Raw genomic sequence first — 26,489 nt, forward strand, 5'->3', positions numbered from 1 at the left:
GACTTTTGGCTACTACTTCTGTTCTGAATCAGCATTGTCAGAAAAGTACCTGTTTACCAGAAAATTAAGAATTTCCAGCAATGCTTATTCAACATAACAATAGATGGCAAAATTTAAACTATATTTATAGAAGCCACCCAGAGGGAAGGAAGGAAGGAAACTCAGATATTTACATGTATATATCATCTTCCATTCTCAAGCATCCAAAAGTGTTTTACAGACTGCTATAAGGATTCATCCACCATTGAAATACAGCTATCACAGCAGAGGAAAGGAAGTGGGAGCAGAGAGCATGCTCAAGGATTCTGGTGACAAAGGGGAGGAGAGAGTTAGGACAATAAGAGTGGAGATTGAAGGAAGATATTTATCCAGTTAAGGAATACAAGAGTATTCTGATAGGCAGAGGGATAGAGACCACATGAAGGAAAGAGAAGTCAAGAATGAGAAAGAGAGGACAGGAGATGGGGGGGGGGTGAGAAACAGACAGAAGGAAGACCTGAGTTGGAAACTGGGGTGAAGAACGTGGTTGAATAGGGACAAGACAGATGAGAGTAGGGAGGACCAAAGCTTTCTTGCTGGAGGGTGTCCATTTTATTTTGAAGATAAAAAATGATCCTGGGCAGAAGAAGATGAAAAGGGAAGAAAATTTAATGAGAGTATTACAGTGCTGACAAGCATTTGTGGGGCAAGTGTTGACAGGGGAGAAAAGTGGTTTAGAAAGGAAAAGGATAGAATAGAAGGTACGTTTAAAGTGGAGAAAGGGAACACTGTCACTGGACTTTGTCCCCTGGTGCTCAGCAGCGTGAGACAAGGAGTGGGGATAGGAAACAGAGGAGGAGGAGGAAAGATGTGGATTAGAGGGACAGCGGTGTAGGAGGGAAGTAAAGGAACCGGAAGAGACCATGAAGCTGACAGAACAGAACAACAGCACAGAGAGAAAGTATAAAGAACCTGCAGGACTAGAAAGTAGGAGGCTGTGGGCTGCTGACGCTTTCTTGTTGCCATTGGAAGCCTAGGCTAGGGTTCTACAGAAGGAACCTGTGAAGCTAGGCACTGCAGAAAATACCACCCAGCAGGGCCCGAGTGGCAGCCTACATAGCCATCATTGGCTCATGCTAGTATATAAACCAGGAAGCCAGAACAGGAAATGTCTGAGCAATGGTGCAAACCGCCTGTTTGCTTCTGCTCCAAGCATTGCTTTACTGTGGACTCTAGACTCTGGCTTCTGATGCTGGTTTGTCCCCAACTCTGCTGTTTGCCTGGTGTCTACAACCTGGTGCCTGCCCCTGACTCGGCTTGAACCCAACTCCACTACTCCTCTCTTGACTGCAACTTGGTAACTGACCAGTGCGCAGAGCTTGCCCGAGGCCTGGGAGCAGCAGAGACGTCAGAGAAATTAATGGATTGGAGAGGAGAAAAAAAAGAGGTGGGGAAAAAAGGAGTGAGGAATGCTGAAAGAGAACAAAATGATGGGTCAAAGAAAGAAAACACAGCCTGGAAAACGCCAAGTTCAACAACGTGACTGAAATGGCGAGTGGGGCAAATCTGCCTAAAGCCAGCAATCAAGTAAGGTTCATGAAAGGAATCAGGGGGTAATTGACACTGAAGTTCTTCAGAATAAGGGTAGAGGGCAGTGGGAGAGAAAGAAGAGAGCCATGCATCAAGTTCCGGAAGGGAGTTAATCATAGGAGTAATATATTAGAAAATTACAGTTTCATGGCATTCACTGGCTTCATGGCAATTACTGTACACATTGAAAAAGTGTATTAGGAGTAATGGCCTTTGAATACTGTGGCCTGATATTAAAACATTTTATAGAAAACAATATTGTCATCCCCCAAAATTCTAAAATCATGAGTCAAACCCTAAAAACCGTGATTGGCCCTAAACCATGACATTTAAAAAAAGTCTCAATCATTATTTTTAATCTTTCTTTTGATATTTGAACTCCACCTGCCCACACTCCTCATGCATGTAAAAAAGAGAATTATAGACTTGCCAACTCTCACAGATTTACAGTGAAGCATTTTTGTCCTCTGCTGCAGGAATTCTTGCTCCAGGTCCCCACTAAGATCAGAGCCCCATTGTGCAAATCAAATACAAACACACGGAAGGAGAAAGTCCCTGCTTTGATGAAGAATTTACAACCTACCACAGAGTACAGTGCTGAGTTTGTGAGGTAGGAGCTGGACCAAGGGTGGGCAAACGACGGGCCGGCCACATCCGGCCCTTCAGACGTTTTAATCTGGCCCTCGAGCTCCTTCCAGGGAGCATGGTCTGGGGCTTGCCCCACTCCATACATGCCGTGGCTCTGTGCAGCTCTCAGAAGCAGCAGCATGTCCCCCCTCTGGCTCCTACGCATAGGGGCAGCCAGGGGCTCTGAGCACTGCCTCTGCCCCAAGCGCCGGCTCTGCAGCTCCCATTGGCCAGCAACCACAGCCATTGGGAGCTGCAGGGGCGGTGCCTGTGGACGGGAAGCATGCAGAGCTGCCTGGTTGCACCACCGCATAGGAATCAGAGGGGGGACATGCCGCTGCTTCTCAGAGCTGCTTGAGGTAAGCGCCACTCAAAGCCTGCACTCCCTCCAGCACCCCAACCCCCTGCCCCAGCCCTGATCCCACTCCCACACCCTGAACACCTCATTTCTGGCCCCACCCCAGAGTCTGCACCCCCTCCCAAAGCCCAACCCCAATTTTGTGAGCATTCATGGCCCGCCATACAATTTCCATACCTATAGGTGGCCCTCAGGCCAAAAGGTTTGTCACCCCTGAGCTGGACACTTGCCAAACTCATCTCATATAGAAGCTACCAAACTTCATTGGATGGAAACAACTTTCAAGCCTTGCAGTGCTGGGCAGGATTCAAACTCATGACCTACAGCTGAAATGTTTTATAGCTCATTAGCTATTCTTTGAGGCATTCAGTCCCCATAAATGCTAATATTACACCTTCCAGAACACGGCTTTCTTTCTGGAAAGATAAGGTTATTAAAACAAGTTCTTACCTTTTTAGAGCTTACACAGACAAGTCTTCTATAGCCCCACACATTCTCTCTGCCTCATACACACTGTCTGCCACATACTGTTCTTTAACACAATATTAAATTCACTTCTAATGCAATATTTTGCAATATAAAATCATTCCACCAATCACTCCACGGTCCCTTCACACACACACACACACACAGTAGAATCTCAGAATTACGAACACCAGAGTTATGAACTGACTGATCAACCACACACCTCATTTGGAATCAGAAGTATGCAATTGGGCAGCAGCAGAGACCAAAAAAAGCACATACAGTACAGTGCTATGTTAAACGTAAACTACTAACAAAAGAAAGGAAAAGTTGAAAAAAAAAGATTTGACAAGGTAAGGAAACTGTTTCTGTGCTTGTTTCATTTATATTAAGATGGTTAAAAGCAGCATTTCTCTTCTCCATTGTAAAGTTTCAAAGCTATATTAAGTCAATGTTCAGTTGTAAACTTTTGAACGAACAACCATACATTTTGTTCAGTTATGAACATTTCAGAGTTACAAACAACCTTCATTCCTGTTCTAGTGTGTGTGTGTGTGTGTGTATGTATGTTTTACACACACACACACACACAGTTTTTTCACCCCAGAGTGGATCATCAGCTGTTCTTGAACCCACAAACTTTAGATCCAAAGCACAGCCTGCTTCTCCTTCAATTATAGGAGTAAGTGAGGAGGGAAACATACATATCTCATACAGGTGAACACAACACATACACATTTGCAATAATGTTACACAAGTATACATTACACAGCAGTGGAATACTGAGCAACAGTATTCTTGTTTTTAATTCCTGACAGTAGGAGCAGATTGTGGTTTACTGGCTACACACAACATAGCGAAATGTACCAACATTCCAGTTTGGGTCATCTTCAAGGACAGAGTCTGGGCTGTGTGGATTTACAAGTGTGAGCCTTCTACAATTTAAGCCAAGTAATCAGATACCGTAGCATCACAGCAGTAGCAGAGTCATACATTGCTATGTAAGCTAGTTGCTAGAGGGTGACAGAGTCACATTGTGTTAGCATGGGTCACCAAAGCACAGAATTGGCCATGTGCCTTCTGAAAGACTGAGAGAAAGTGAATGAGACACTTATATTGTGCACACGCAACCTTCATGCAAGCGGGGGTGGTCTTTGTCTGGCTACCTGGAAGAAAAGGGGTGTTAGCCTTTTAAGAACTTCTTACAATGGGGAGAAGGGGCAAAGTTCACAGAGATGAACAGGAAGGGCAGGAAGCAGTTGAGGCCAGGTCAGGGGAAGGTCACTGCATTATCCCCACTCTTCTAGTCAGCGGGAAGAGCATTTATACCTCATGCAGCTCTGGAGAGGCCGTCTTTACTGGCATCAGCCTAGCAGCACCCACCTGTGAACTTGGCAAAAAGAGCAGGTTCCCTCTTGACCTGCTGTGGGCATTACACTAGTTGCCCTTTTCCTTAGGAGGCTGGGAAGAATTTTTTCCCCTCACCGCCACATTTGCAGAGGCAGGGTGGGGTTTTTATTTTGCCAACCCCAAAGCTGCTCTGGGACCTGGTGGGGTGGAATGTGTGTTTGGGGAGGGGGGGAGGGCGAGAGAGTTAAGCTATAATGGTGCAAATTATTATGTAAAACTTGTGCCAGACGTCCAGTGCAAGTACTCAGTATGGAAGGGATACAGTTAACAATAAAAGGGCTTTGAAGGAAAGCAACTCTTGAGAGTTGAATAAGAGGAGTTTGGGGCTTCTATATCTCATAGAGTGGAGAGCTAACACCCCTCCTTTTCCTAGCTCTTTTTCAGAGAGCTGAGGAAGAAGGTTTGGAGTTCCTAGCTCTGAAACAGCAGAGAGCTAACCCCCTTCCTCACTGCACTGTACAATTTGTTGCCGAGTATGCACAGATATTTTAAGTGACTAATGTTGTGACCTATTTAAACAATATCCATTGCCTCCTGTCTTTCTTCTGGCATGGCCAGATAATAGAGACTTGGCTCTATTCCCAACTGTGCCTCAAGTGACTAGGTACAAGCTCCCAGTTACCTTATCTGTAACATGAGTAAACTATAGTTACCTCCCCTGCAGTATGAAATCTTATTTAATAATAAGGCTTGTGACGCGCACACAAATATTAAGAACAGTCAGTCAAAGAGCTGGAACTAGAACTTAAGGTCTGTGGGTTCACAGTGCACCTTTCACAAGGCTAAGCACCAGCACCATGAGCATGTGATGGGTTGGGTCACAGAAACGCCTTTGGGAACTGCCACCTGATGTGCTGGGACTACCTCTGAGCCCGTTTTCCCTGCCAGCTTGGGACTTCAGTACCTTGCCTTGTTTGATCTAAACACGCTTGCCTTCTACAAACACAGATCCAAATCTGAACCATGTCTCCCACAAACTGCAGGATTAACTGAAAACAGCTTAAGAAGTGCTCCTGTCTCCAGCACTCAGATACCCAGTTCCCAGTGGGGTCCAAACCCCAAATAAATCTGTTTTACCCTGTATGAAGCTTATACAGGGTAAACTCATAAATTGTTTGCCCTCTAGAACACTGATAGAGAGATATGCACAACTGTTCCCCCCCCCAGGTATTAATACATACTCTAGGTTAATTAATAAGTAAAAAGTGATTTTATTAAATACAAAAAGTAGGATTTAAGTGGTTCCAAGTAATAACAGACAGAACAAAGTGAATTACCAAACAAAATAAAATAATACACACAAGTCTAAGCCTAATACAGTAGGAAACTAAATGCAGGCAAGTCTCACCCTCAGAGATGTTCCAATAAGCTTCTTTGACAGACTAGCCTCTTTCTAGTCTGGGCCCAATCCTTTCACCTGGTACACCTTGTTCCAGCTCAGGTGGTAGCTAGGGGATTTCTCATGACTGCAGCCCCCTTTGTTCTGTTCCACCCTCTTATATAGCTTTGGCACAAGGCAGGAATCTTATTTCTCTTTGGGTCCCCACCCCTCCTTCTAAATGGAAAAGCCAAAGGTTTAAGATAGATTTCAGTACCAGGTGACATGTCCTCACATGGTCCTGTGAGACCCCAAGCCTTCATTCTTCCCAGCCTGATTCATAAGAAGGCTTGTAAGAAAACAGGGCCATCTACAGTCAATTGTCCTAGTTGATGGGAGCCATCAAGATTCCAAATCACCATTAATGGCCCACACTTTGCATAATTATAATAGGACCTGAGAGTTATATTTCATATTTCTAGTTTCAGATACAAGAGTGATACATTTATACAAATAGGATGACCACACTCAGTAGATTATAGGCTTTGTAATGATACTTTACAAGAGACCTTTTGTATGAAGCATAGTCCAGTTGCATTATATTCACACTTATTAGCATATTTTCATACAATCATATGGAGTGCAACGTCACAGAGCGTCTCTCTGATTTTGCTTTCCTGAAACCACATGTGGGCCATAACTTTTTATGTCAATCCAAGACTGTCCACAGTGGAGATCAAAGGCAGATTACTTGTGATAAAATTGCAAGATCTGGTAACACTGAGAAAGTGTTTACTGTATTGTGCCTTACCAACAAAATTCATATAAATAAAGAATAGATTGCTTTAGACAGAGGAGATAAATGCTTTCATTCAGACTATGGTAATCCAAATTAAAATCCCAGAGTAGGAGGCCACTGGCACCTTTTTAAAGGTGTGCATTTTTCATTGCTGATACATTCCAGCAAAGATAAAATATTCTGCCATATTTTCATGAATAAAAGGTAAAACTTGATTTAAGGATAAGTTTTGTGTTTTATTTACTGCTGTGAAGTTCCATAATAAACAAGTCACACATTAATTAGATTGCAAGTTCTTTGATATAGGAACAGTGTCTCCCCATGTGTTTGGACAGAGACTTCGCAGGCACAACCAGAATATAAATAGTAACATGAAGTTCAATATTACAGGGAATCTCTCCGTGAAAATGGGGCTAAGAACTGTGTTTATGAAAAAATAATCAGCAAAACCATTTAGAGTGGAGAACATTCAACAGTGTGTATGGCAACACCCATTGTTTCATGTTCTTTATGTATATAAAATCCCCCTACTGTATTTTCCACTGCATGCATTCAATGAAGTGAGCTGTAGCTCACGAAAGCTTATGCTCAAATAAATTTGTTAGTCTCTAAGGTGCCACAAGTACTCCTGTTCTTTTTGCAGATACAGACTAACATGGCTGCTACTCTGAAACTATTCAACAGTGAGTCATTACTGCATTATGCTGGGTTAAGACTCTGTAAAACAGCATTACATAGATTTGCTATAATTGAATAATGGAGAGTCAGCACTACGGCTAGAAAAACAAAAACATCCCTTTTCCTTCAACTTTTGTTCTCTAGGATTTTGCTATTTACTAATATTGCACAGTTTTGCTTGATGTGCACTTTCCCCATCACTAGAGTAGCAGATCAGTCATGGAGTACAGATTAAACAGCAGCAGATTAAGTGATGAGTTTTTGGGGGGCTTTTTAAAAAACAAACAATTTATGATATTTCCGTGACCTTTGCAGAGGAAGGCTGAAGTCACAGAAATAACATCAAACTGTTAAGCACCTACCTGTGCCTCACCTCACTGCTCTGCCATTCACTGCACTTAGGACAGTACTGCATCCTGGTTTTGCAAGGATGCCTGCCTACAATGAGGAAGTTACAGGCACATTAAACATAACACAACATACAGAAACAATTGGATGGGGTAAAAATGTGGGTCTTCCAGAACGAGGCAGGTTGTTCCCATATGAGAGAGGGAAACTGAACGAGTTCCAAATTGCTAGTTTCCTTGAAATTCTTCTATCAGGGAGATAGTGTTCCCCTAGAAGAGGTCAGGGCCTCCACCTCATATCCAGCAAATTCCCCAAGCTCCAGGCAAATTTGGGGCATGCCTGGGAAACAATGGCTGCCTATCCAAAGTCTCCTTTGCCTCTACACTACTTTTCCACCCCACCCTCAGTGCCCCCTTGAAGGTATTTCTCCAGCAGGGGTCCTGCTGCCAGGGACTTCTCTAACCACCAGGAATTGGGCTCAGGACAGGGGGATCCATAGCAAAAAAGGGGAAGCCACACAAGTTACTGCAGATTTGGTCTGCAGTAATCTGTGCACTTTGCCCTGTGGGTTAGGGATGGGGACAAATCTGGCAGAGTGCTGCCAACCTCCTGGTCCACCCACTCCGATCCTGCAAAGCCTGTGCAGCCCCTCCAAGGGGCTTTGTGTGGAAGAAGGGAGCATGCAACCCATGCATTCCTCCTACCTCCAGAAACAGGACTTGTAGCTGCAGACTTCCTTTCTTTCACTCATGGAAGTAGAGAGGAGCATAAGTTTGGTCATATATTCCAACACGACATGGCTAACTGTAATTGGTTACAGAATATTCTGTAATCACAAACTTCAATTAGCACTTCACAGGAGCAATGCTCTAACATGCTGATTGCTTGCATACTTCAATGCTATTCTAATTTGCATTTCATTGTTCCTAAGTATGATTTTATCTTTACTTTTAAATTGCCAGATTCAAGAACTGCTAATTATCATACTTCATTTCTGTATAACATTGAGGAACTGGTCTTGGATTATTGGCACACTCAAAACTCCCACTGACTTCAGTGGAAATTTTGGATGCCAAAAGAATGAAGAATTAGCTGCATTAGAAATTTTTTTTAACTTTGAACAAATCATGGAACATGGACCCCTTCTCCTCTTTTTCGGGGGGGAGATAACGGGGAAGGATAGATTTATATTTAATCAGTTTAAAACCATCTCACTGGTTTCAAAACTGTGTACACTCCAGTGTTTTCTCTTCATTGACATAGCACGGAAAAACTTGATGGAAGAGATGGCGAGCAGTATTACCAGAGATCTAAGTCCCTCTTAGGACGTGGGGGACTGCGAGTTAGGATCCAACCACTAAACCAGCCATACTCTAACACGTCATAAGAAATCCTTTATGGTACATTCTCTACTATTTGTCATCTACCAAGAGATTTGTCCTGATGGTAGCTAGAGACCCCTCTGGAAAAATAAAAAACTTGTCTAATTTGAAAGATAAGGAAAGATAGGAGCCAGATTTCATTCGGAATGGAAGTTAGATAGGAAATTAAATCCTTAACATCAGAGGTTAGTCTGTAATGCTGGTTCTCAGTCACTATGTGTAGCATGCAGATAGCAGTGAGCATGAGCCGTCAAAGCTCAAGATAAGTTTGCAGCAGGGAATTTTCCCTCATATGAAATAAATGTTGCATTACTTGTTGAAGGGAATATATGTTTAACTTCAGTGTGTGCCAGAGAACATTCACTTGCTACTTTATCAATGCAGCATTTACATATCCATTCATCTCAATGATGAAGTGATTTTTTTCAACGAAGATCACATTGTGCTTCTCTCTCCAGATAATGAATAACCGCACACGGTTCTCAAGCTACAGTGATTTTGTGGCTGCTGTGGTGCAAGGATGAATAAATTAGCTCCATATTTTAGTTTACTGATTCAGTCACACTTTAGATGGCCTCAATAAGTCCAGCACTCCAAGAAAGCTTCTTTTGCTCACTCCCATGACACACAGAGGGGTAGAATGAACAGGAAGTGTGAACAACCCTGGACTAATGAATTCTCCTTTTCACATAGCCTAGAACTTGTTTGATATATTTTAAATTATGCAATGCTGTATATAAATTTTATTAAAGCTACTCTCAAACTAGAGTACTACTACTTGTCCAAATGGGAAAATCATAATAGGGGGCCATCTTCAAACTGGATTTGTTTTCCTTTTTAAAAAAATACCCCATTAGTATGGCTGGAAGGGTTACTCATTCCACTATCAGAGGGATTAATATATTCCATGGCTCTCCTACCACCACTGGCAAATTCATGCTTATTATGTGTGACAATCTAACTAGATGGAGCGCTATGTGGAACTAGGATAAACTGACTAATTAAACTTTTCTACACATCTGAAGGAGGAGAGAAAAAACGTTCTACAATTGCAAGTAGAAATAACTTTGAGCCATACTGTGTTGATATAAACCAATGTTTTATTAGCTTATATACCATTTCACAACTTATCTGGGTCCTTCAGTCCTTGCTCAGTTGCTCATACATGTTGTCTCACGGATATAAATGGGACTATCACCATATATCACTATTTCTCAACATGAGGAAAGAATGTAGAACTGGGCCTCCAGTAAATCACAGATAGAATACCAATAATATTTAGATGTAAGCACCACTAAATCCACACTGCACAATGCAAAATAAGGCTAATAAAAATCCCTGACACTTCACATTATTTTCATAGCTATTTCTTTTCATTTACTGGTAGCTATTTAATCTTTGTGACTGTACACCTCTGTCATTTAACATATCGCGTACTGCATAAATCAAAACATTTGAACAAGATAAATTATTTTTCTATTATCACAAGGAAGATTTTTTTCTCATATACACAGTAGGCACCACTGTGACAATTTTAGAGGATAGCCATAAGTTTCTCAGTGCAGAAGACAAAAGAACATGTATTTGAAGGAGGTTTTTAAACATTTTTTCCTGTAATAGTAGCCGTTTCCTGACATATACAGTAATCATACAATTACTTTTAGCTCCTATTTTTTAAGAGGGCTTCAACTCACTCTCCAATTTTGTGGAAGCAATTTTTCAGATGCAAATTACTCTATTCTAGGCAAATTTTATAGCACATAGACATCATTTGTGCAATTATTTACTATAAATTGCACTCAGTTATTTGTGGAACAGTATTGGAGGCCATTTCTGAAAATCAGGACCATAATAACTTAAAAATAGGGTTGGATAATTTGCAAATGGTGCTATAGAATAAAATCTAAGACATTTTCGATCTGTAATTTGGCAGATTAAACCTTGATACTATGCACCAATTTCAGTTCAGGCATAAAAGAGCTTCAATTCCACTGAGGCCAATAGAACTGTACCTATTTATAATCAGGGCTGAATTAGATCCCCTGGGCTTTTTCTGACACTGGATATCCGTAGTAGTTAAGTGCCATAATAATGGATGAAATGCATGAACATTAAAGGTTAGTTCCTGATTTGTGTCTAAAATGATCCCATTGAGAACAGATCACAGCTTAAGTTCCATCATTGCTCGTCATTCTGCCCTATATGGTGGGATTTCAGATAAAATGGCCCATTAGTAACAGAGAGTAAGTATGCATAAGGTGCAGTGACAGCTACCAGCTAATTTCAACAAGTGTTTAATTATGAGGTTGTATAACTGTCAATATCTATATGCAACTGTGCTCTCTAGAGTGAAAAGGAAAGTGATGTCTATTGATGGGCTTCTAATATATAGTGCAGAATGAGCAGTGAACCATGTATACCTCTCAGAGTAGCAGCTGTGTTAGTCTGTATCCGCAAAAAGAACAGGAGTACCTGTGGCACCTTAGAGACTAACAAATTTATTAGAGCATAAGCTTTTGTGAGCTCACTATTTTCTTAAGTTAAGTATCCTCACACCTTCTTGTCAACTGTCTAAATGGGCCATCTTGATAATCACTACAAAAGTTTTTTTCTACTGCTGCTAATAGCTCAACTAAGCCTCTCACAGTTTGTATGGTAACTTCCAACTTATCTGTATGTGTGTATATATATATCTTACTATATGTTCCATTCTATGCATCCGATGAAGTGAGCTGTAGCTCACGAAAGCTTATGCTCTAATAAATTTGTTAGTCTCTAAGGTGCCACAAGTACTCCTGTTCTTTTTATGTATACCTCTGAGTAGGATGTGATCAAAGGGCCTTGAAAAGTTACTATAATGTGCTTGATTAATCTAAGGCTGGGGATCTTTATATGCAGTATTTTGAGAGTAGTGCAAGCACTAAAGGGAAAAATAAGAGTTTCCCTGAACAGTTGCACTAGGAGCCCCTTCCTGCTAGTGCACCCACAAAGAAGATAGCCATGTTTGACAGCAAGCAATGAGGAGCACAATGGATGCTAGCAATAGTGACCAGACCAAAGGAGAGCTATCTGTATGGAATGGGGTCCATGCTCCTAGTCTCCTTGCATGCCAGCAGGGACAGTGTTATTCTTAGGAAGGCACAGAATGCTTGTATTTAACAACAGAATTATTTTTATTTCAACATTACATAACACAGTGAGGAGACACACACACACACACACACACTTACTTCCTGGCTCTCTTAACACACCTTCATTTTATCGGAACTAATTATAACTACATTAGAAGGAATTTCTAGTAGTTAATGGAAAAAGCATTATAGGATACACAATGAGCACCTGCAACTACCAACTCAGTGGTTCTAAAGGATTATTTTTCACCCACTATGTGTCTCAACACACTGGGAAGTGATACACCTTTGCCACTTCTGGACTCTTCCTAGGGTCTCTTCTCCCATCTCTTATTTCTTTCCTTGAATTATGTTAACTTTTTGTTTGTAGAATCACCATTTTCTCTAAGACAGTGATTTCAGAGTACAGTTAACATTACCAATCAACTGCGGCAGTCTGTAATCTGAACACTGAAGAGCACACATTGCCCTCAGCCCACCTACAGAACCCCCAGTGGTATCTGTGGGAGCTGAGCATGTGGTGCAAGGGCAGTACATGTCTCAGGCATTTCAGCATTTAAAAAAGAACGACTGTTTTCTTGACAGGCAGAACTCAAGGGAAATACTGTACAAGATGTATGAGTCTGCACACAAAAGTCTTGCAATTAATTATTGCCAAGACTGAACAATGCAAGGGACGTTATTTTCTGGGTTTAAATAAAAAAGGAGACAAAGCTAACAAGCTTTTCTGAAAACTGTATCTTTCACCAAGAAACAATATCAATTTCTCAGACCTAGATCGTAATTTATAAAGTATCCTCAAGACAAGCATTGGCCAAGAAAGCCTCTTTATGAAATGCAGGAACTAACATCAAAATCTATGTCTACTTAAAAGTCAGTTCTTACTTTGGCATTAAGTGTCCTGGATTTACTGAGGAAAAACCTCAGAAAATGGTCTATAAAAGAAAATAAGAACCACGTTGGAAAGAGGTTATCATGTCAGATCAAGTCTTGAGAATCATGATAGCGTATAAGTGACTGGAGATGAGCATAACAGCACTGGCTATAGTAGAGCGAAATTGTTCCATTCAAGTGAATAAAACTAAAGGCATATGAGAAGGATCAAGAAGAAAAGAGAGAAAGTAGTAAAGGAGGAGAAAAAGTCCTGTGATTATTCGGTCACAAAATACATTGGGAAAGACCTTTTAAGCACAAAGCAGCAAGGCTGAAAAGTTTTCCATGAAGCTGAAATCCAACCCTCACCACCAAGCAATATGAATTAAACAAGACTGTTTAGCCAACATGAAGAAGTGCTTTTTTTCTTTTTTAATGTTAGTTTCATGTGTAATATGAAGCATTGTTGGAATGCACGGCCAAATTTTCACCTGATGAAATCAATACATCAGTTTACACCAACAGAGAATTTGTCTCACAGGCATTATTTGCACTGCACAAGCATCTACAAGCCCCAGTCATGAACCAGTGCCCCAATGTGCCAGACTCTCTCTTGTCCCAGAAAGCTTAGAGCGCTCTTAGATCTGAATAAAGAACAATGTAGCTTCTCTGATATTTATATTTTACTAGCACTTTCCATGTTCTGGGCACAGCACAGAGATTTAGACAGACACAGTCTCTATTGTGGAAAGCTTACACACTATGATGAAAAACTGATGAAGAGTAGGGAAAATGGATACAACGTAGCAAACGAGCAAAATGATCCCAGTGGTTATGTTAATTCCATGGGTATTCCATTTTTTTTTAACATGGTCTGAATTATCTCCAATTGCCCTGTTACCTAAACATTCTTAGTGCTTGGCCCCTCCTACAAACCCAAATTATTTTAATAATTCATTTGTATTCTTTTAAAGTTTTTCAAGCACATTTAAATCCTATCAAAAATATCCCCTTATCCATGATCCCCTCCTCGATTTCCTCGACACAGTGACCCCCGGCCTCTGCATGCTCCCCACACTGCTTGTTGAGAATTTTCCCCTCTTCACAAGTCCCCATTCTGTCAACACCTGAGAAATTTTAAAAATTCACTCCTGATGTTAGAGCAACCTGGGATAGTGGAGGAAGAAACTGTCCTGCTATCTTCTTCACCAACAGTAGACTTCTTTGTGCTCTGAGAGGCTGGCTTCACCTCTGGAATGTACCCACCACATCCACATGGGTGTGTACTCAGGACGGCCAGCCCATATCTCCGCTGCAATTGTGGCTACACTACTCTTTTTAGTATGCTCTCTCAGATGAGATCTAGCATGGATATGTCCACACATGCCGGGAATCACACCTTTAGCTTGTAGTGTAGGCCTAACTTAAAGCTTTTTATAAACACAAATCAGAGACATTCTGGATATGTCTACGCAGCAAAGAAGAACCCACAGCAGGCCTGTGCCAGCTGACTCGAGCTCATGGGGCTGTTTCATTGCTGTGTACATGTCTGGGCTGAGGCTGGAGCCCAGGCTCTAGGACCCTGCAGGGTGGAAAGGTCCCAGCCTGGGCTCCAGATAAAGCCCAGAAGCCTACACAGCAATGAAGCTGCCCTTCAGCCTAAGCCTGAATCAGCTAGTACGGGCCAGCCATGGGTTTTTCTTTGCTGTGTAGACAAACCCTCTGAGACCTAGAGCAGTGGTTCTCAAAGCCAGTCCGCCGCTTGTTCAGGGAAAGCCCCTGGAGCACCGGACCGGTTTGTTTACCTGCCGCGTCCGCAGGTTCAGCCGATCGTGGATCCCACTGGCCGTGGTTCGCTGCTCCAGGCCAATGGGGGCTGCAGGAAGGGTGACCAGTACGGCCCTCGGCCCGCGCCGCTTCCCGCAGCTCCCATTGGCCTGGAGCGGCAAACCACGGCCAGTCGGAGCTGCGATCGGCCGAACCTGTGGACGCAGCAGGTAAACAAACTGGTCCAGCTCACCAGGGACTTTCCCTGAACAAGCGGCGGACCGGCTTTGAGAACCACTGACCTAGAGGATAACTTGCGGCAGAAAAATTAAGTTACCTCTTCTAGTCTCTCAAGTGACCTTCCTTTTGTATTCAATAGGAAGTCTAAGCAAAGAATAGGCCATGCTGATTAGAGCTGGTCAAAGCTTGGAATTTCAATTTTGCAGAAAATCAGATCAAATGGGAACTAAAATACATTTTTTTAAACTTTCTGCAAAATAGAAATTCCATTTCAGAAGAATTTCAGATTTTCATTTCAAAATGAAATTTGTTTCAGAATCTATTTTATGTTTTTTCATTTTTTTAATTAACTGTACATTATTTCATGATGTCAGTAATGGACGTGTGTAACAGGACATCATGCGACATATATAACATTATGACATAATATAGTAGTCAAATATGCTCATTTTATTTTAATTAAAAAACATTAAGGGTATGTGCTGTTTAGTACAGATTGAAACATCTTATTTTCTAGATCCAAGTGTCTCCTGTTTGTGTTGTAATTAAACTGACACTTTGACCAAACAGGCCCTTAAGCTCCCTGTGTAGCTCAGTTTTCTAGTTTGTACAGCGGGGATAATATTTACCTACCTCAACCTGTGTCTGCACTATCTTTTTCCCTCAGATTGGACCTTGTCCATTACCAGTGATGCAGTTCCACTGGCAGTAGCAATGGTGGAAGCAGTACTGTAGATGGAGCAGATGTATTTTAATTACCCTGCCATCAGAGCAGGCCTACGTGACACTGTACAAAGCCAGGCCAGTGGCCTCTATCAGTGCTGCCATTGCTGCTATTGCACTGGTGGTGATGAAAAGGTTGGAAATCTAAAGAAAAATCCTTGTTTAAAAAAGGCCATTAGGGTACTTTGAGGCTAAATTAATTGTGTTGAGAACTTGAGATCCTTACACAGAAAGTGCCATATAACCAGTTAGTGATACTCCGTGTTTAGTAGCGAGGATGTCCTCTTAGCCACACCAGCCATCTCAAAACACTAAATACAAAATTACAGATACTTTCTCAGAGTTCTACTCTTCCAAAACCAAAAAACAGTGGTTAATTGTACATTTCTGTTAAAGCCGCCACTTATTTTAATTACATAAATTCCGTACTTTGCAGAACCAAGATGGGGGCCCTTTGATCACTGAAAAAAATTGAAGATGTGCATCATTGCAAAGAAAGGCTTTTGCTTGTACCAGTTGAAGCTTTGCTGCGGTTTAACAAAATAAATAGATTTAGATCCCCCTAAATCCCATTCCAGATAGAATCAGGATCAAAAGACAGACTGGGCCAAACTTAGCCATGGTGTAGGCCAGTGGAGCTCCATTCAAGTGAATGGAATTGCACATACATATCAGACAAGAACTGAATTTGACTCCATTTCGCCCAACATGCCTATCACTTTCTTCTTCTGGTGCATTTGCTACCCTTCTCTTGATACTGTACAGTAACTTCAAGCATCTTTTGTCCCTCTTCCACTCTTTTTTTGTGTGGAATGAAATTACTGTTTTCTTCAACTTTATCAATCCTTTCCCTAATCTCAAATCACTAGAAAGTATAATCTCTTCAGTGAGATTTACAGTAAAGTCTAATTTTTTGAACTCTAAATTTTAAAGCCAAGCTATTATTTCCACTACTCTCCACAGCATTCCCCAGGCACTGACCTGAAGGAGGGATAGGTGTCTTTTTTTCTATCTATAAGACAAAGCTGATTGATATGCACTTTTGTGGTCTACAGGCAAAAACTGGGTATCTACTGGTTTGGAATGTAGCTACCTGGTGCAGGGATTCAAATATTTTCCATTCATCCAACAAAGATTTATACACATGCTTAACTTTAAGTATGTTAATGGTTCCATTACTCTTGTGCGTGAATTTAAACACACAAGTCTTTGTAGGATCAGAGCGTCAGAATACAAACTGCAGAAACTTGGTGAAATTCTTGTTCCACTGAAGTCAATGGCAAAATTGACATTGTTTTCAGTGGGGCCAGGATTTCACTCATAACATGCAACTACAATAAAGTATTATCCAAGCTTATTTTTATATGCTACATTTTGTCTGTCTTGTCTCCATGTGCATTAATCCAGATAGTGTCAGGAGAGTATCCTTGAATCTTTCAGATAAAATTCACACCTATATTTTTACAAAAAATGAAGCACTGAATTCATTCATGTTTGCACCAATGCTTCCCTTTTCATGAGAAGAGAAGATTTTGCTTTAACAAATGTAAAGCCAAAACAGGTAAAATCCTAGTTACCTTTTCCTAAACTTGTTTAGTTTTACGTATGGGGCATATGGCAAGATTCCTTCCCTGACACAGCAACAGGAAATTAATTTTGACACAATTTTGTAGGACACGTACAGCCTCAATGCTAAAACATTTACAAGCATCACAGGGGGCTTTCAGAAAAGAGATTTATTCCATTTTTGTAGAAAGCACCTTAGAAGGGGGAACTGGCCATTCTGAGGCTATGCACGAATGCACTAAAACTTTAACAGCTGAACCACAGTATTTGCCAGGTTAGGTAATAATAAACTTGTTTTCTCACATCAGCATCCTAGCTAGAGATGAGATGTACCTGTTCAAACCTGTGGGCTCCACAGAGGGCTTTTAGAATGAGTTGTTCACTGTTGGAGGAATAGTAACATGATAATATAACAACAGGAGTAACTCTTGAGCAGAGACACCTCTGTCCCATTTATATCTGAAAGGAAAAAGAGATAAATAATACATTTTTGTCTTCTCTAAATCTCTATATCTGGGGCCATATTCTTGCCCATACTCTGTTCCCTTTGCACCTAGGTCTGGCGGACAACACCTTCAGGGTCATAGCCAGCTGACATAAATTAGAGGCTGGTGTAAAACAGGGCTGAGAATTAGGGAACTGCAACTGGTTCCTTTGTACCCTCACCTTCCTCCAACTGTGCCCAGAAGATACTGGGAATAGCAAAAAATCTGGGCCTTGGTGCTGCCAAATTGTTATGTAACAGTTTGTCTAAGTGTAAATGACAACCATTGATATTATCAACAACTGATATTCAGATTATTAAAATATACGTCTGAATTTAGTGGAATCCTTTTAATTGGGGTGCCTCAGTGAACAGCAATAGAAATTCTGAGTTTAAAAAGGCACCATTTTAATGCTCCAGAGTGGCAGCACACCTATCATGTTAACGCAGATATAGACAGGTGTGAGGAGGCATTGTTTGCACTAAAACAGGGAATGAGCCTGAACCTGCCCACTGTCAGCAACAAGGACAAGTGTGAAACATACTATATATTGGTCCGGTATACGTATCTGATGAAGCAGCAAACTAACAGCAAAGAACAAGCAGTGGGGTGAAACACTTCATATGCCTTCTGCATTTACAGCAGCAAAGGACAAAATCAAAGCTGTCAGAAGTACAAACAGGCAGAACTAGCACCAGACTGAAACATAAAAGATTACTAAACCACCCGAAGCATCTCCATTAAGTGGAATTACTGTCTCCATTAACCAGCAGTCATGAAGTATCACTAGGCTTAAATTGTTTCTCTGAGATACATCATAATTAAGTGGATTTCTTGCTAAGTAGAGTATACTCTACACTAGGGATCTGTTACCTGGGAGCAATTCTCACTGAAGTTAAAAAGAATTGCTCCTAGGTAACTAAGCACAGAATCCAGCCCTAGACGGTAACACTGACCATAGATTCTGGTTTCTTTGTATACTCAAAAGATACCAAATGGGCTTTTAAGTAAGCCCTTGAAATCCTGAAAGCAAACTTGGGTCTTTACATTTTACTTCTGGGAAGAGAGCAGCCACAGCTAAAACTAACGGAGAGAAGTATTTCCCCTCAAAGTCAATTGCACAGAATAGGAATATAGGAGTTGCAATGTTGGATAGGAGCAGCAGTCCACTGAGCTCAATATCTTGTCTCTAATACGGCCAACATCAGATGCTGCAGAGGATGATTCAGTAAATCCAATTGTAGACAATTGGAGAATAACCTGCCCAAACAGAATGTTCTGTCATCGGCAAATTTTGTTACCTTGCTGCTCATTCCTTTAGCAGGTCACTGATTAATATACAAACACTAGTCTCAGCACAGAGCCCTGAAGCACCCTTCTGTTGGACATTTAGAATTTTGAAAAAACTGACTGTCTATTCCTTTTCTGTTTCCTGCCTCTTTGCTAGTTTCTAATCTTTGACACAACATTACATTCACAACTGCTTAGCTTCTGTAATAGCCTTTTTGGAGGACCTTTGTCTAAAGCCTTCTGAAGGTCAAATAAATATCATCTGGTTCTCCTTTATCCACTACTGACATACACAAAAATTCTTGCAAATTAGAGAGGCATGATTTTCCTTTGCAGAAGATGTATAACATTTTAATCCAGATGTTATTCAACTCAATAATTTGAATTATCCTATTGATCAATTTTCCTGGCACTCGTCAGGGTTACTGGACTGTACTCTTCCCTAGCACCTATATAAAATAAATAGAACATTTGATATCCTGCAGTTGTCTGGAATAGTAAACTATTTTAATGAGACTGCATACTTTGTTAGCTGCTCAGCCACTTCATTCTTAAAATTTCTTCAAAATTCTTGAATGCTTTCCATCTGGACCTCATGTTTACTACTCAGAACGGTACACACCTTTTTACACACCAAACAAAATTAATTAAAAATATATACTTTTTAAGTCCAGTTGTGTTCTTAGAAAGCAAATGGCCAGATCAAAATGGAAAACAATAGAAAAGTATAAAGACAGATGCAAAGGAGATAAGGGTTTCTCCTCCTCTTTCTCATATAGGATTTCAATTTCCTTCCTTCTTGGATGGATTTTCTTCTATTTACCCCCTCCTTTGTTTTTCGTGAATCATCACATTCTTGGATGAAAGTGAAGCTTGGACAGCAGAAATGCAGAGCAGTAGCTTTGAGGTGTTCTCAAATAAAAATAAAAATTTAAATGCTTAATGCTACAATTGTTACCATCTTCTAGAATTTCCACCTTCACTTTTTCTACTTCAGGAACAACATACATGGCTGAATTTCTGTCAAGACAAAATTCTTGCCAGAACACACACACACAAAAACCCATCTGTTTAGAGTTCAGGCAGGACAAATTTAAGAAATGATTTCTTGGGAGGATGAAACTGCATGTTGAAATCCTGTCAAGATCAACCAGTATTATTTCTGGCAAGATTAACCATATGACAGCAGAGATTAGAAAGAAATTAGATCCTATGAACATGAAAAACAAGTGTGTTATTGGAAAGGACAATCAAAGCAGTTAAATTCCTGACACAGCAAATCTATGCCTGTTGCATCCTTTGCATGACAATACATTTGAAATTTTAGAAGGAAAATGAAAGAATGAGAAATTACTTTTAAGGAGAAATGAGTGCAAACCAAATCATGTCAGCCCCCTGATCTTCCAGATTCAGATCTGAGTTTGCAGCTTGAATTTCCATATTGGCCCAAATCAGAAGTGTAAATATAGAGAAGGTCAGATCCAGATATTCAAGCCCCCAAAGTTTCATATCCAGAATTCTGGTTTGGCCTATTCCAAAAATATAAAGTTTGGATCCAGGATTATTGGTTCAAATACATTTCTACCTTTAAATAATCTATTGTGTTCTTATATGAATATGGACTATGTACTCTGCAAAGAGATAATGAGATTTTGTACTTTAACTGAACTTTGATATGTATAGACAATTGGTCCTTCACAGACATCAAATTGCAATATTTATTTCCTTACTAAATATTGCAATTCACTCATTAATCCCAGAACTACACATTATTTCTCTATTTCATAGACTGAATGGAGAAGAATCTGTACAGCAGGGGCAAATGAGCGTTACAACACTGAAGGCTGCACGAGCAGCTTGCTGGGAACCCAAGGTCTACACACAGGGCCTAATCCAAAATCCACTGACGTCAATAGACTCCCATTTACCCCTAGAATCATGAAATCATTAGAATCATAGAAGGGACCGTAAGGGTCATCTAGTCTAACCCCCTGTCAAGATGCAGGATTTGTTGGGTCTAAACCATCCAGGACAGATATTTTAGATATAACAAATCCTGCACACCAATGGGCTTTGGATCAGGTCCCTTAACACATATGCATTTTTATAAACTTATTAAAAATAAGCACATATGATATTTTCACTTGTAGTATATAATACAGGCCATAGAATTTCCCCAAAATAAGGCCTAAAGCATCTCTTTTAGAAACTATCCAATCTTGATTTAAAAATGGTTAGTGATGGAGGATCCACCATGACCCTAGGTAAACTGCTCCAGTGGTTAATTACTCTCACCGTAAAAAATGTATGCTCATTTCCGGTCTGAATTTGTCTAGCTTTAACTTCTAGGCATTTGATCATATTATACCTTTTGCTGCTAGACTGAAGAGCAAATTATTAAATATTTGTTCCATATGTAGGTACTTATAGATGGTAATCAAATCACCCGTTAACCTCTTTACAGGACTGTAAAGAACTGAGCACCTTGTGCATTATAAAAACTTGCCTCCCAGGATCCAATAGTGGCACCTAGCACTTCATAGGACCTCACAAGGACTCATTATTTGAGACTATGTTTGAGTTACTCATTTTTATCACTGAGGAATTGACTGGTTTTGCATTTACTCTACAACTGGGGAGAGGGCTTCTGTGGGACACACTTCATGGCATGATAGCTGTCCGTCATACCCAACAATGACATCACAGCATCTCATGTTCTCGCTTGTGGCTGTATAGCCAAATTTGCAAGAAGCAACATCACAAGCAGATGTCACATAGGAAAGTGTAGGCTCCCACTGAAGACTTGGGATATGGCCCTTTTTTCAACCAGTTCATTGCATCTGTCTTTCTCAATGTGTTTACAGCCTTTATTGATAGTTGCTCTCTATTCAGGTCTATTCTTGGCAGCATCTTCAAAATGATCAATATTTATGTCTCATGAGTTGAGTTTCTGCTCAAAGGTGTCTTTGAAGCATTTACATCGTTTGCCCTTCCTGAGTTTCAGCTTGCCACTAACGACTTACTTCAAGAGTCTATCATCACTCATTCTGATAACGTGACCTGTCCATCTAAGCCGAGCATTGATAATCATCGCCTTGATCCTGGTTGTTTTTACTCTCTCAGGGATGATGTTTGACTCTGTCTTGCCAGTGACCCTTCAGACTAGAGTGAACACAGCACATGTGAAATTTTTCAAGTTGCTTGATGTGTCTGTGGTAAACTGTCCATGATTCACACCGGCATAAAAGGGGTGCTATCACTGTTGCATTGTATATCACCAGTTTTATTGACAATTTGATGAGATGCTGGTTCAGTATATGGCAAAGTCTTCTGAAAGCATGGCTTGCCTTTCATATTTTGTTTGATATTTCTCAACCCAGGGACCTGGCACTTGAGGGAGTACTGCCAAGCTATGTAAAGCGATTGATGTTCTTTAGTTTTGTTCCATTGGTATTTGGCTTAGTGGTAGTGTTGATAGAGCTGGTTGGAAGAGAACTTCAGTTTTTTCCATGCTGACATTGAGTCCAAACTGTTTAGTTGCCTCTGAGAGCCTGTGAAGGATAAGCTGTAGGTCACTTTCATTATGACTGAAGTAGGAGCACAGTCATCTGCAAAAATGGCTTCACATGCCTTTGAGACTGAATTTTTTTCCCCATCAGTTCTGTACCTTTTGAGGGTTGTCAGCTGCATAACTCACATATGTAAAGAATATACCAGAAAAAATTAGTACCAGCACACAGCCTTGTTTCACCCCAGTAGATATGGGGAATGGGTTAGAGAGGCCACCTTCTGAGTGTACTTGAACAGACATGTTCTTGTGGAATTGACATATGATGTTAATGAATTTGGTGAGGCACCCAAACTTTTCTAGAATTATCCAGAGACCATTTCTGCTCATTGCTGAATCCTTCTTTTAGATCAGTGAAGACAGCATACAGTGCCATGTTTTGTTCAATGCATTTTTCCTGAATCTGCCTCACAATGCGAATCACGTCGGTGACTCTCCAACCTGATTTAAATCCACATTGAGCCTCTGGTAGAAGCTTGTATTGACAAGCTGACTGAGCAAAATACAAGTAAGGATTTTACCATGTACAGATAGCAGGGTGATACCACAGTCAGATTTGTTGCCTGTGTGTATAACTATGATTGCATCTTTGAAATCCTGAGGAATGTTCTGAGTTTCCCAGATAGCCTAAATAATTTCATATAGAGAGAACTGACAGTTTGATCACCTTCAAGTTTAAATATTTCAGCTAGTATGCTACCTTTGCCTGATGATTTATCTGGCTGCATTGGTTTTGATAGCTTTTTGCACTCAACAGTAGTGTGATTTCTTCATGTACAGGGTGCTGGGTTAGTTCCTCTAGCATCTATAGGTTGCCAGCAGAGGGATGATTGAGTAGCTCAGTAAAGTGCTGCATCATCTTTCAGAGATATCTCTCTTGTCCTTGATTAAGCTAGAATCAGCTGAAGTCTTTAGTGGAGCTGATGCCACTTTGGATGAGCCATAAATGGCCTTCAGGGAGTTATGGAACAGTGTTGCATTCTTAGGATTAGTATAATGATGTATTTCTTCTGCTCTCTCTTCCTGCCAGTTATTCTGTAGAACACAAAGCCATCTTTGCGCCATGGCTTGCTGATACTTTAATCTGTCTTTTATGTTGATTGTGTCTCACTTTGCCAAGACAAAACACACACAATTCTTTTCCTTGAGAAACTTTTTGATTTCATTATCGTCAAACCATTCCTGGTGCCATGTAGAGCTTTTTCAGGGACTTGAAGGTTAAGTGACGCACAGGCCTTGTGGTCAGAGCTGGCTCCAGGCACCAGCGAAGGAAGCAGATGCCTGGGGCGGCCAATAGAAAGGGGCGGCACTCTGTCCGTCATCGGGGCGGCACGTCCGGGTCTTTGGCGGCAGGCCCTGCAGTCCCTCTCTTCATCTTCGGCGGCACTTCGGCAGCAGCTCAACCAGGCTTGGTGGTTGTTTTTTTTTCCTTCGCCGCTTGGGGCGGCAAAAAAGCTGGAGCCAGCCCTGCTTGTGGTGGCCCTTTGCACAGGGGTAAGTTTCACCCTCAATAAGGAACAGGAATAATTACTTTTTGTATGCGTGGCGAATCAGGGAAATATCTATTTTCTATAAATATCATATGCACCTCTGTTTATCGGTGTGATATTATCTTGCCTGGCTGTATAGAATTAAATCAAAGGAGGCCATAAGGAAGAAACCAACAGGGAATGAAACAATGGCAAAGATAGGGTACTATCAGAGAACGCCCAGGGTCCTTGTGGGAAAAAAATGGGGAAGCCATTAAATGGGGAGAAACAACCAGCCTGGTTTCCAATAAGTTGGCAAAGTTTATTCTTCCCAAGCAGAACCTAGGATCAAAGGGGATACTAAAACCATAATGATGCTGTCCTAGGCAGAAAGGGGGAGAGAAAAGGGTGTCAGCAGCAACAGTGAATTTCTAATAGAGTCAGTCAGATCCACCATGTTGAAGCACCTTCATTTACTCCAGATATGAAGGTAAGTGGACTGAAAGGAATTTACTAACGCTGACAACAAAAGATTGAGGTTTAGGTAAGAGGAAATATGCATATAGGCCTTTATTGTTTCTACCCTTTGCTCTTTACGTTGCCGTGAATAAATAATGCCTAGCTTTGAGAAGCCATTTTGGAGTCATTTTAATCAGTGCCTGTCACAGGCTCCCAGAGGAAAAGTATGTACAGGTGCCAAACAGTTCATCAGTTCCAAGGCCAGAAGGATCATTGTGATCATCTAGTGTGTGACCTCACCTATAACACTGGTCATAGAACTTTCCCCAAATAATTCCTGGAAAAATCTCTTAGAAAAATAGGCAATCTTGATATTAAAGTTTGTCAGTGATGTAGAATCCACCCCGACCCTTGGTAAGTTCTTCCGAGGTTTAATTACTCTCACTATAAAAAAAATATGCCTTATTTTCAGTCTGAATTTGTCTACCTTCTATTTACAGCCATTGGACTGTGTTACAGCTTTGTCTGTTAGATTGAAAAGTCCATTACCACCACACATAGGTACTTACAGACTAATCAAATCACCCCACTCACCTTCTCTTTGTTAAGCTAAATAGATTGAACTCCTTGAGTCTGTCACTATAAGGCATGTTTTCTAAATCTTTCATCATTCTAGAGGATCTTCTCTGAATTCTCTACAATTTATCAACATCCTTCTTGAATTCTGAGCACCAGAGCTGGGCAAAGTATTCCAGCAGTGGTCACACTAGTGCCAATTACAGAGGTAAAATAACCTCTCTACTCCTACTTGAGATTCTCTTGTTTATGCATCCCAGGATGGCATTAGCTCTTTTGGCCATAGTGTCGCACTAGATGCTCCCATTCAGTTGATTATTCACCCCCACCTCCAAATCCTTTTCAGAGTCACTGCTTTCCAAGATTGAGTTCCCCCCATCCTCTAAGTATGGCCTACGTTCTCTATTCTTAGATGTATAGGTTTACATTTAGCCATATTAAAAATACATACTATTTGTTTGCTCCCAGTTTACTAAGCAATCCAAATACCTTGTAGTAGTGACTTGTCTTCAATATTTACCACTCCTCCAATTTTTGTGTCATCTGCAAATTTGATCAGTGATGATTTTATATTTTCTTCCAGGTCATTGATAAAAATATTAAATAGCTTAGGGACAAGAGCCGATCCCTCTGGGACCCCACTAGAAACACACCCACTTGATGATCAGTCAGGAGCGTTGTGTTTAATATGGTTCATAAAGAAGGGGTGCAGCCCAGAGATCCAGACTAAGATTGGTAGAACTCCACGGTTCCACCCAGCGGGGGTGACGGTAGAGAAACCTGTCGCCAAAAGGAGTGCACTCAAGAGGGACTAAAATTTGTCCAAATTACAGCTGGTCCTGTAACCATGTAAGTATTGTAGCAGTATGCTAATCAGACATTGGCAAACTAGTTTGCCTCTGTGGCGTGCGAATAGTAGGATACAGCTACAGCTGGCACAAACAATGTGTGATTTACAGTCAAGTGTTCTAGGTTTGATGGTCACTATTTGATTATAGTCACATATGGCACTTTGGGGTTTTGATTTTCCTCAGGGCACAGCTAGGCCCTCCACTACCATGCTAAGAACCCTAGGAAGCTCTTTGGGGATGCGGAGGCAAAGTCCACCTCCTTCAAGCTTTGATTGGCCATAATAAGCCTCCTGACACACCTCTTTCTCCGCTGCACACACAAGCATTATCAGGTTATTGGTGTTCCCCCTGCTCCCTGCCACTTTGCCACAGGATGTTCAAGCAGGGTCCCACAGCATTCATCCCTCACGATCCTTAGAATAAATCTTCCAGGATCAATCAGTTATCTCCTCCCTCACCCCAGCCTTAGGAGGTTCATTCCTATCAAATGAGCCAAAATAGGATAAACATCCAACTGATGAGTCTAAATAGGTTCAT

General features: G+C 41.0%; 1 protein-coding gene across 7 annotated transcripts in view; it reads left to right on the forward strand.

Annotated features, from left to right (window-relative positions):
* GRIK1 (glutamate ionotropic receptor kainate type subunit 1) overlaps positions 1 to 26,489 on the forward strand; it is a 230,669-nt gene that overhangs the window by 58,252 nt on the left and 145,928 nt on the right. The gene's annotated exons all lie outside the window — the stretch shown is intronic.

This window comes from Lepidochelys kempii, chromosome 1, assembly GCF_965140265.1.
Source record: "Lepidochelys kempii isolate rLepKem1 chromosome 1, rLepKem1.hap2, whole genome shotgun sequence".
Classification (NCBI taxonomy): Eukaryota; Metazoa; Chordata; order Testudines; family Cheloniidae; genus Lepidochelys; species Lepidochelys kempii.